This window comes from Anolis carolinensis, chromosome 1, assembly GCF_035594765.1.
Source record: "Anolis carolinensis isolate JA03-04 chromosome 1, rAnoCar3.1.pri, whole genome shotgun sequence".
Classification (NCBI taxonomy): Eukaryota; Metazoa; Chordata; class Lepidosauria; order Squamata; family Dactyloidae; genus Anolis; species Anolis carolinensis.
Window position 1 is genome coordinate 134994351 of NC_085841.1, and position 12649 is coordinate 135006999.

A 12649-nucleotide genomic window follows, 5' to 3' on the forward strand; every position below is an offset into this window, starting at 1 on the left:
AACTGAGTGGGAGGTAGGAAACATCTACACTTAGCACTTAATTGAAGGCATATCGAAAATGTGTTCAAATGATGCATGGTGTCAACATACATAGGACACACTTTAAAGGCCTTAAACCAAGATAACCAAAATCGCAAGAAATGTACTCCAAAATAGGCCCTGTAATTTTGGGGTAACTCACACATTGCATGGCCGGGCTGTGGCGCAGCTAGCTAGTAACCAGCTGCTATAAATCACTACTGACCAAGAGGTCATGAGTTCGAAGCCCGGGTCGGGTTAAGCCTCCGACCATTAAAAAAAAAAAATAGCCCCGGCTTGCTGTTGACCTAGCAGCCCCGAAAGACAGTTGAATCTGCCAATTAGGGAAATTTAGGGATGCTTTATGCGGGAGGCTAATTTAACTAATCTACAACACCATAAAACTGCTCACGAGGAAAAGAAGAGGAAGAACAGCCACCAATGGACGGTGAAGCAACAGCTCCCCCTGTGGCCGGAAATCGTGAAGCTGGAAGATGTTAAAAAAAATGCCTCTGTGTCTGTCTAAAACTGAATGTTGTTTGTCTATTGGCAGTGAATGTTTGCCATATATGTGTTCATTGTAATCCGCCCTGAATCCCCTTCGGGGTGAGAAGGGCGGAATATAAATACTGTAAATAAATAATAAATAAATGGCAAAATCAATTAAGCAACAGGTACTCCAGTGCTCTGCACATGTGAATTAGGATGGCGGGAGTTAAAAGACCCCAAATCCTCCAAGTGATGAGACCACAGATACTGCAGGTCCTAGAATCAGGTTAAAGCTGAATGCTCTAGTGCATACAAACACCACACAGGCCTTGGACCAGTTCCTGCACTTGATGTGTGATTAGGTGTATGTTCACGTTGCTACCAACTCTGCTGCTTTCGTCCTGCATTACTTGGTCAGTGTAGATGTGCCCCTAATTTTCTGGTGAGTTTTGTGGGATTACTCATAGCCTTCACAAGAAGATTTTGCATGCTGGGATTTGCTTACACTTAGGAAGCTGAAGGGAATAATAAAATAGAGTTCATCATGCATGTATGACAGTGAACTTATACCAAGAAATCCTTTCTTCCTTTTTATTTCTATATCTTCACAACTACTTTGGTGACCAATGAGGGAAGTGAAAGTGCTGAGAGTTTCACTGTGTGACTTACTTACTGCTTGTAAAAATGCGATGACCTTGAGAGTTAATAAGTGGCAGCAGAAACACCCAGTAAGTACAACATCATACACAGGAAGAGGTGGTGTAAATTGGCAGTTGTTCCAGAATGACTGGCTTGTTTTGTTTGATTTCTATACTTCTTACCGGCCTAGGAAACAAAGTCTCTTAACATACTGACAGTGCAATGGTTCTGTTCCTGTGCATCTGCATTGCCCCATTTACTGAGAAAGAGGCAGGCTGGCGTGTGCATTGATCAGTTCCTTCTAATGAAATTAAAGGCCAAGCCCTTGAAACAGAGATGCTTCATGCTCCAGTTCGAAAACTTGCAGAACAACCCCAAGGACTTGCAGCACAGGCAATTTATTTATTTATTTATTTATTTGCGACATTTATATATTAATTTCTTCATCTGTCATGAATACAAGTGCCCAGCAGAGGGAACTGCTGGAACACTGACAGTTACACTTCTAGATGAGACACTGATAACATAAACTGATCCCCAATCACATTGATAGAGCTTTGTTTCTCCAAATAAAACCAGCACTTTCTCTTTTCATGATAATCTAAATCTTTGTAATTTTTGGTGAATTCTGTCATATGAACATTGCCTGGTTTTGATATCAGAATTTTCATTTTTTTTCCAATTATTTTTTATTGAAGGATTTCCTTATGAATCAACACTGTGTTAGGGAGGAAATAGGTAGGAACGAGGAGAGGGGGGAGTAGAAGGAGGGGGCACGGAGAGGGTTTTTTTTTAGGGTGGTGTGGGTCGGGAAAAGGTAGGGAAGTATACAATTTTAATTTTAACATCAATGTTAACTTTTCACCTTATGACTTATGTTGAGTATATATGACGATGCTGCCTTTGAGTATGACATACCAAAGCATGACTGGGTTGCATCTCTCTCATGCAGCATCATTTGCAGGAAACCCTTCAACTGGGTTGTTGTATGTCTTTCGGGCTGTGTGGCCATGTTCCAGAAGTATTCTCTCCTGACGTTTTCGCCCGCATCTAACCCTTCAACTGTCCACGTGTCAGGGCTTGTTTGGCTAACTCAGTAAATTCATCTGTGCTGGTGTGTTGAAAGAAAGAAGGACTAAACAAAGAGATACGGCATGTAAATCTGCAGTGATGTGATCGGGATGTGGGTGAGAAAATTACATGGCTTGGGTGAACACCTACTTCCATCAACTCCTAAACAGACTGGAAAGCCTGGCAAGACTTGGAGCTCAGACATCACCTTATTATGCCACCCTCCCTGCTCCTAACAGGGAGGAGACAGAGATAGGAAGGAATTGAGATCCAAGAAAGACAAATAGATCCAAATGATACTTTTTGTACCAAGAGCATAGCAAGCCTGTATTTTTTTTTAACTTGATGAATGGGACCCAGTTGCTTCATCAGTCCTGTCAACTGTCCCTATTTCGTAGGGACAATCCCAAACAATCCTCTATTCCTGTCATGCCACCTTTTTATGCTTTTACAATACCAGTTTCTCTTTCCTCTTCTCACTTTCCCCTTTTGACCTCAGGTTGCCTTAAATGCTGCAAACTAAATTCAATGTACAAGAGTACAGTATATATTCATGTGGAGTAGATTCTCCATTAACCAGAACTTGGAAAATCAAATCTCTCAAGCAATCAGAAAAAAATTAATAATAATCAAAGAAATAATACTTTAATTTTAAAAGCTGATTTTATAATAAAATTTAAAAAGGACTGTGTTACATTAAGTTACATTTATCTTTATTTGTCTTAATTTGCTTGATATTGATATGGTATAGTATGTGGTATAGTATTACTTAGGCCTATTTTTAATAGTACTGGTAACTCTCAAGCAACCAGAAACTATATCCTGCAGTACATTTTGCTATAGTTTTTCAATGAATATCTCATAGACACTCAACCAATTCAACATAATCAATCATTTATTGTATTCAACTAAATGCCATTACAAATCAATCATCTATTGTATTTGATTAAACACAATTACAAATCCTATAAAATTCAATGAAAAATGCATACATATATGTACATGTGCATCCAGAACAATCTATATCAATATCTCTTTTAAAAACTAACATGAGTGTGTTTAGCAGCTTTAGAGTATGGCAGTTTTCTGTTTAACATGAGTCACAGTCTGATAGTCAGCACAGCTTCATGTAAAAGTTCTTATCTTGTCCCAATAATCTTCTTAAATTTAATAAAAGCATATTTCTCTGACCATTTCTATATTTGCCATTCAAAATGGGAAATGTAGTTCTGTAAATGCAATTACGTATCTGAGGGGCAAAGATGTGCATTTGGAAATATTGAGCTCTTAAGTGATTTAATTTCAACAAATGATACTAATGGGGCAATGTGTTGACTTGACTTAAACTAAATTGGAATCATTATCTAACTTATAGATCCCATTCCTTGGTTTGTTTTTAATTCTAGGAAAAAATATATTTTGAAAGAATTGTGAAAGTTATTTAGTCTTGGATTAGGTTTGCCCAGCCAACTAAATAAAGTTTAGGGAGGTGGCCCACTGACATATCCAAGACCCTCTTATAATAAAAAGGCTACCACCCCAGATCCCTGTTTTCAAGCCACAAGGAGAGGCAGGTAAGAAATAAAATAATAAAAATAAAATTATTATTTTTATTATTATTGTGGTTATTATATTTATCTCTTCCTGAGGAATGCAGGGGCAGCCTTTCCCTCAATAGGAAGTCATAAAACAGTAATCCTAATATATGCTGATGATGTTGTATTATTATTTGAGAGGAAAAAACTAGACTAAAGAAAACTCTAAATACACTTTATGTCTTGTCAAACATAACAACTTAGAATAAACTATGTCTAATAATAATAATTATTATTATTATTATTATTATTATTATTATTATTTTATTTCTTGGCCGCCTCCCCTCACGGCTCAAGGCGAGTTAAATCTAAGATGATTTTTATGCAAATATTCGCCTAAGTTTAATTAGAATTTAGTTGGAAATACGGTAGAACAGGGCTCTTCTTTCAAGTATTTCAGGATTTATATTGATGAGAAAGATTCTTGCAAGAAAGCTACAAAATAGTAAAACAAGAATTCACCCTGTACTATACCGATTTTTTCTATTATAGAGACAGTAGGCTGGTAATTTCAGCATTGCAAGTGTCCATAGGGAAAGTAGTTGTTCACATGCAGAATGATATTGTGATGGAGGAGGGGGGGGGATAACTTGAAAAACCTGGTTTGTCAGAACATGTTTTGAAGTAGTTGTCAGTGATGCCTCCTTTTAAAAGTCAGAGGTAGATTCTCTGTGTTCCAAAGAAATCACTGCTGGGTTTGATGTCCTTATTTGTATTTGTATTGTATTGTCATTTTTCTTGAAAGTCTTTGAAACATTTCCCATATACGACAATGAAGAAGGAGTCCACTGAATATTTAGATACAATCTGAGATTACATCACCATCCCTTGCCTTCCTTGAAGCCCATAGAAGAATTTCATGTGGGTCAACTGCTTCTTAGGATGTTTTTTATTTAGAAGCAAATGATTTTGAAGGTGCAGTCGTATATTGGTATGAATTCCTGTTTACTGTCTCTGGGGCAAATATTCGCAAAGCAAGTTAACTCAAAATACCTACTTCATCAAGCACAATATCAAATGCTGAACTAGTTGATTTGCTAAAGGCACAGTTCTGTGCAAGTCAAATTCTTACAGAGTTTTCTCTTTTACTGTTGTAAAGTATAAAGGTTAGTAACCAAAATAGCTTCTTGCAACTTCAAATATTCATCACATACCATTCACTCAAAGAGGTCAAGGCATTAGAGCATCGGCAAATTTAGAGAATTACATCTTTGTTAGTAGGATCACATAAGACAAGTAATTCCCAAGCATTCCTAACCTGAGGAGGCAACAGGTGAAATGAATGACATTTTAGGAATGCAGAGCATCAAACCTCATTGAGAAAGGAGTGCATAGGGAGAGTCTACCAGTCAAGGATAGGGATGAAAAGAAATCCGCAATTATTCTTTCCAAGGTTGCCAAACAGGTTTCCCAACAGTCAGGAATCCTCAGCAGGAAGAATAATAGACCTGTGAGAATGTTGTGCTATTTTTCTCCTGGTATTTGACATTCCAGCATGTTGTGCAAAAGATATTTGACAGAGAAAAACACTTTTTTGGGCACAAATACATCTGGGTTTTCCTGAAAAAAAATGGTTTTCCTGCATAAACGTTCCTGTGCAGAAAACCTATTTTCTGTGCAGAAAGATGAGGGAGATGTACAAGAAAAGTCTTGTTCTTCTTGGCTGAATAATTCCTCACAACACTTTAAGATGTTTGAATACAGGAAAAATTGTTCAGGATTATTTGTTTTCTTCTGCAGTGGAGAGAAAGCTAGTTATTCGTCCTCACATGGGAGGAAGCAATAATTACTGATTTAGATTCCTAGTCCTGGGCTGCCTCCAGGACAGTTTAACATGGTTTAATAATATTCTGTGTGTGTATGCGTGTCAAGAGTGACTTGAGAACTGCAAGTCACTCTTGTGAGAGAATTGGCTGTCTGCAGGAACGTTGCCCTGGGGATGCCTGGATGTTTTACCATCCTGTAGGAGGCTTCTCTCATGTCCCCGCATGGGAAGCTGGAGCGGGCAGTCGAGAGCTCACCCAGCTCCTCGGATTTGAACCGCCAACCTTTCAATCAGCAGTCCTGCTGGCACAAGTGTTTAACCCATTGCGACACCAAGGGCTCTTGTTTAATAGTATGAAATCCTGGGATTTGTAGTTGATTGTGACACCAAGACTCTTTGGCAGAAAAAGCTGACAACCTTGTCAAATCTCAATTTCTATGATTGCACAGTACTGAACCATGGCAGTTAAAGCTGTGCCAAACTGCATTAATTTTGGTGTGTTGATGAATCCTATGAAGCAAAGAACCTAAAGGGAAATACCACTTTGAGACTCTTTTAGAGAAAAAAGTGATACACAAACAACACCCCTATCTTAGTTCATGCATGAAGTGAAAATATTCCCTGAAAGAGGAAGACAGAAAGAAAGCTGATACAAATCAATGATTTTTTAAAAAATGGCAGTTTGCTATGTGTTATGCTTTTAGATAGGTTTCTCCAATACAGAAATTCCCGGACTTGGTTGATTATAAATCCCACTCAACCAACTAATTTGTGTAGCTTGTAAATTCAAGCCTCTAGAAACTGCCAGATTGGAGGAGGCAGCTTAAAGTATATTTTAAAAACAGGAAGAGGAAGCAGTATATCATTCAAATAAGGGACATATTAACCACAGTGTCATATAAAACTATCCCCTAAAAATATTTCAAACTAATCTAGTGTTTAACTTGATGGTTAATTAAATGTAAAGAGAATTTCTGCAGTATTGGGAATTAAATTGAATTAGATCTTGGGGTGGGGGGGGGGGAGGCTTCTATTGAAATTCCAAGTTTTGATTTTCCCAACAATGGCATCACTAGGGCTAGTGTCACTCATTGTGCTATCTCCATAAAACAGTGTTATAGCTAAAATACCAGTATGTTTGACAAAACCAGCAACTATACAAAAAATCCAGCCACACAAACAACAACAAGGTCTTATAGCACATGCCAGAAAAACAACATGATTCAAAGTAATTGGGTCATAATGACAGTTCTGATCTGAACGCATGTGCATTAGAAGTTTCAAAAAGTCAATTAGTAGAGTTTTCTATGTGTAAACAGGGATTGCAAAATAAGTGTGGTTATCTCAAACTACAGGGATATTATAAACATAATATATTCCTGCTGAAACACTACACAAACATTATACAGACAGTAATTTTGATGTCACCTCATTTGGTAGTATCACAGTTTGGTCCTTGAGCCCTGCACCCCTTTAGTGATGCTATTGCTTTCCAATCACTAATCAGAATATGTTTTTATCATAAGGTAAGGTAAAGGTTTTCCCCTGACATTAAGTCCAGTTGTGACCGACTCTGGGTGTTGGTGTTCATCTCCATTTCTAAGCCGAAGAGCCGGCGTCGTCCATAGACACCTCCAAGGTCATGTGGCCGGCATGACTGCATGGAGCGCCGTTACCTTCCCACCAGAGCTACTCACATTTTGCTTGTTTTCAAACTGCTAGGTTGGCAGGAGCTGGGGCTAACAGCAGGCGCTCATACCGCTCCCGGGATTTGAACCTGGCACCTTTTGGTCTGCAAGTTCAGCAGCTCAGAGCTTTAACACACTGTGCCACCAGGGGGCCTTGTTTTTATCATAGCCACTCTGATATGATAAAAACAAGGGCCCCTGGTGGCACAGTTTTTATCATAGCCACTCTGATATTGGGCAGAGATTTGCAGAGTAAGAATGATCAAGAGCAGTTCTCTGTTTTCACATTCCAAAATCTAGATTTCTCCCCATAGGAACCAGCTTTGGCTCAAAACCACAGAGGTGACCCACAGTGAGTTCCATTCACAGATGTGAAGATGACAGAGCCTGCAGATGAAGGCTGCAAAAAAAAACAGACCACTAAAAAAAAACCCTTTGAAGGACTGCAAATCCTTCTCCTACAGCTATTGCTCTAACTTGTCCCCTCAAAATAGAAGATCCTCTTCATTATTTCCAGGAAGAGACAACAGCAGCTTTTGCCACTGGATCAACTTGAAATTTCATCTGTTATGTTAAGTATGTGACAGTAGTGTATATGATTCTGCCTCCGGTGGCCTAGGGGATAAAAGCCTCATGACTTGAAGGTTGGGTTGCTGACCTGAAGGCTGCCAGGTTCGAATCCCACCCGGAGAGAGTGCGGATGAGCACCCTCTATCAGCTCCAGCTCTATGCGGGGACATGAAAGAAGCCTCCCACAAGGATGGTAAAACATCAAAAACATCCAGGCGTCCCCTGGGCAACATCCTTGCAGACAGCCAATTCTCTCACTCCAGAAGCAACTCCAGTTGCTCCTGACAAGAAAAAAAAATGAAGATTGTTTCTGCATGGGGGTAGTGTGTTGTGTATTGCTCTAAAAAGACAAAGGACCCCTTTTAAGGACCTCTGTGATGATAAGCAACAGAACAAGGACCAAAAAAGTATTTTCACTCTGGGTCAAAAGCATGTAAAAGAAAGAGGGGAATGCATTTCTCTCTATTCAGAAGCCAAGGACAATATTCAGCCTAGGTTTGCCATTCCTTAGGTTATAGTAAACAACTGCTGGTTATGAATGCACCTGGTATGTATTACAGTGTGCAGTGCTCGAAATATTTCAAGATAAAAGAGGGTGCTTGGCTGAAATCATTTTTGCTGCCACAATACACATCCTGCCTTCCTCATCCCTTTCTATTTACAGGTTCTGAACAAACCGGTTTTTTGAAGCCGAGTCTGAATCAGAAAATCAGAGAAAAGCTTTTTGAAGCTAAGGCTGAATCAGAGAAAATCTATCTCAACCTCTGAGAAAGACTTAATCATTCTTTCCAAAATTCTATTATGACTCCTAATGCAAAAACCTATAAAGTAATAAAAGCCAAGCATTTCCACATACAGCCACATCAACAGAACTATAGTGTACTTTTGAAAGGCCTACACTACCACCAAAATACTAGTAATACCTTGGGTAACATGTTACTCTATATCTATTCCATCCCAGACGTCTGAGACATTGGTAGTCGCTTTCTAGGTTGGCACTGTGGCCTTGAAAACAAAGTGTATATTCCCTACACTCCTTGTTCCAGGGCTGGTCTGTTATTAGGCAGGGCGAGTCAGCCAGGAAATTTGAGGTGTTCTAAAAGCACATTAAATTTGCTAGACATTTCTCGTGTGATTATCAGTGGAGTTACAACGGTTGGCGTCAATCAATGTGGTAGCTCATGGCATCATTCCCATGGACCTCTTCACGAACCAGACCAGACATCAATATTATAGCTATATTACCATAAAAATTGCAAAATCAGCAACTATAAAAACCCTGCAGCAATGACAACCACAATGCATGCTTGGAGAGTGTGCAGATGAAACCTCATGATTCAAAGCATCCTTGTAGATGGCTAATAATTACTTCTCTGGCCAGAACACATGTACACGAAAAGGTTCAAAAAGTTAAGTAGCTGAGATGTTTAGCCTTGTAAGTTTATAGATACAGTACACGTATCTATATTTTTGTAGTTTTGTATCTATGCAAATGTCTAAAAAATTTCTGCTGAAACACTGCACAATTTTAATAGTCAATCATTTTGGTGTCACCTCCCACAACCAAACACAGCTTGAAAATATTTTTTTTTAATCCAAAAAGCAATCTGGAGGTTACTATTTACCAAGCACTACACTCATTTGTAGACATATCTTGATATAGATTCCCATAAATCCTTAGGCTTTCTTGGACACATGATGGAGATTTCACCATTTTATGGAATGCCATTCTACTATAACATTATACTGTATACAATGGGACTGAAGCATCCATGGATTATGGTTTCCACAGGGTTCTTGGAACCAGATCCCTACAGATTCCAAGGGCCCACTGTACTGAAGTGGAGAGTATTTCTTGTGTAACTGAAGGAATAATACTGTATTTCTTTGACCAGCTTTCCTTCTTAAAGGGAATTGGGAATGTTCATTATCATGACAAAAACTAGTAGTAAAGGTAATGGTAATAGAGTGCAGCAGTGCATAATCTGCCCCCCAGTTCTGCACATCTTACCCTCTTCTACTCAGAGCTTGGAAGAATGGTGTGGTGAACTGGCAGGGTTGAGGATTGTATTTTAGACATAACTTTACAAAATCTGCTGAGGTGCAAGTCACAAAGAACTCACTGGGTGGCCTAAGGTAATTTACTCAGTCATTTAGTCTATAATACTGGAGATAGCAATTTTTTTTTTTTTTTGCGTATCTTATAGCTTTGTTGTTAGGGTTACAGCTAAGGTATGTGTGGGGCTTTGAAAATGCTATGCAACTGTTTAATAGATATCAGATGTTGTTTCCTTCCCAGTACAGGCAGTCCCCGAGTTACAAACATCCAATTTACAAATGACTTATAGTTAAAAATGGGGCTGAGACAACAGAAAGTGAGAGAAATGTACCCCTAGGAAGGGAAATTCACTCCTGGAAGAGTTATCATAGGGAAAAGGTGTCTCCAACTGAAGCTTTCTCACCAATCCTTGTTTCCACAACAAGTCAAATTTTTCAAAATCCAATTATCACGGGAACAGAAAGTGAATTGGAATCTTCTAAACGGGCACAGACAGCAAAAACACACAAACACACATACACTATAGGGGTGTTAGCCCTTTCCTATGTCATCCAAAGCTACAAAATATATATATATTGGCTGGAGTTACACTTAAAAATGTATCTGTTCCAACTTACAAACAAATTCAACTTAAAAGCAAGCCTACAGAACCTATCTTGTTTGTAACATCGGAACTGCCTGTACATTCAACACATCCCGATGCTTCAAAGAGACTTGTCACGCCCGAGGCAACGGAGCACCAAGAACCAGACGCAGAGGCCAATATCTATCTAATATCTTTATTAAGTAAATATATAAAAGTAATAAAAACAAGTGAAGAATATAGTTCAGAAGCTGACCTATCAAATGAGGTCAAATAAAGTCCAAAAATGTATTGTCCAATAAATGATATTAGAGTTCAAAGTTTTAAATCCAATAACCGAAACACACACTATTGCCAAGCAATAGTGTGGGGAAAATGCCCAGAGTCTTTGAAGTCCAAGGTAGCTTGAGAACAAGGCTGGAAACAAACTTGAATCATTAAACAAGGTCCATGACTAGGAACAAGGCAAAACAGAGATTTTAATAACAAGGTCCGTGATTAAAAACAAGGCTAGACAAATCTTGAATACTTGATCCGGAAAGCAAGGAACTGGGGTTGCGGACTTTGCGAAGTCCACACAAGGCTGGAAACACGAAGTTGCTTCTGGAGCTGCTCTGTTGACTCCGCAACAATTCTAACGTGCCAGGCACCTATATTGGGGTCTCGTTTTCCCACCAACGACCTCTTTCCCTAGAGAACGGGAAACGAAACCCAACTTTGTCCAGATGTGAAACTCCTTAGAATTTCCCAAGGGAAGCATGGCTAATCAGCCTGTTGTTTAACTGCAATCCGTAAGCTCCTGCAAGTCTGTTCTCTCACTCCCCTGTCTGCAGAATAGGACTGTCTCCTAGGGAACGGGGGTGAGGAATGCCCAAGGTCTGTTTTACTGGGTTCTTGGGCGAAAACATCCGGCAGCTGGAAAGATTCCGGCTCTTGTTGAACCGGTGAAAACCCCATGTTTTCGTCTTCATCTGCCACGATGGCACTAGGAGTAGGACTACAAGGCCCATGAGGCATCACAAGACTGAAGCATCTTCAGTCTTATTCAACCTGATGATAATGTCTTTAGCAAATTGCTGCTTATATTTTAATATAAAATTAAGCCATGGAGAAAGAGATGTTTACGCAATGAGTTGCTATGGATGACAAGTACTGCAATCCCTTAAGCTATCTGTCTGGGTTTGCGCTTCCTTCAATCATATGACAGGTCATGTGCCATTTGAAATTTGGGTCAATCTTGTGATATTACTATTACTCAGAAAAGCCATGGTCATGAAATGTAGGTAGTCAGGGGGTTATTATATTGCCAGTCTCTTCTATACAATAACAGAGTGATGCCTATTTTTTGAGAGAGTGAATTTACAATTTGGCAGTAGGGATGCATTTACACTATAGAATTAATACAATTTGACACCTCTTTAATTGCTCTGACTCAGTGCTATAGAAGGAACACAAACAAGCAGCAGTAGAAGATGACATACAGGTTTTTTTAATTCTACAAAGGCTTCTATAAATGCTTATTAGTTCCTGAAGAACTAATTTATGTAGGCATACCGAATCTTGAATTAAAGTCAGTTCCTGAAGCAGGGTATTACTACTGAGAAAACCCTGCCACGTATGCATAACATGCATACATATATATGCACATAACTCATTCTAAACCATATGCGCATTACCCTGACAGCCCTGGCAGACTGGGAAGTGATAAATAAACAAATATGTAATCTTTAAATGATTGTCTCCATGCTTTTGAGTAGATCTGATTTATCCAAGCTTTCCAGGTATGCATACATCAGTATTTGAGGTCGTAGATGTATACACAACATGAACAACATTTCCTCATTGAGACTGTGCTACAGGAAACAATAATGTGTGCTGTATGCTTCATGTATATTTATAATGTTTTATCATCCTCATCTTTGATTGCAGTTGTTGATGTTCCAGCATTTGGTACAAAGACCGTTATGAATAAATGGGTGGATCCAGGCATAAAAGTCCCTTCATTCTGTAATGTAATATAAAGAGAATTCCGGAACATGTGGAATGCATGCAATGTTCCTCTTTTTAATGAATCCATCACCCAATCCCAGTAGAAACATCAAAGCCAAAACAATACCACACAAAAACCCAAACCCACTTATGTAAATAAACATATCTAAGGGCCATATACTT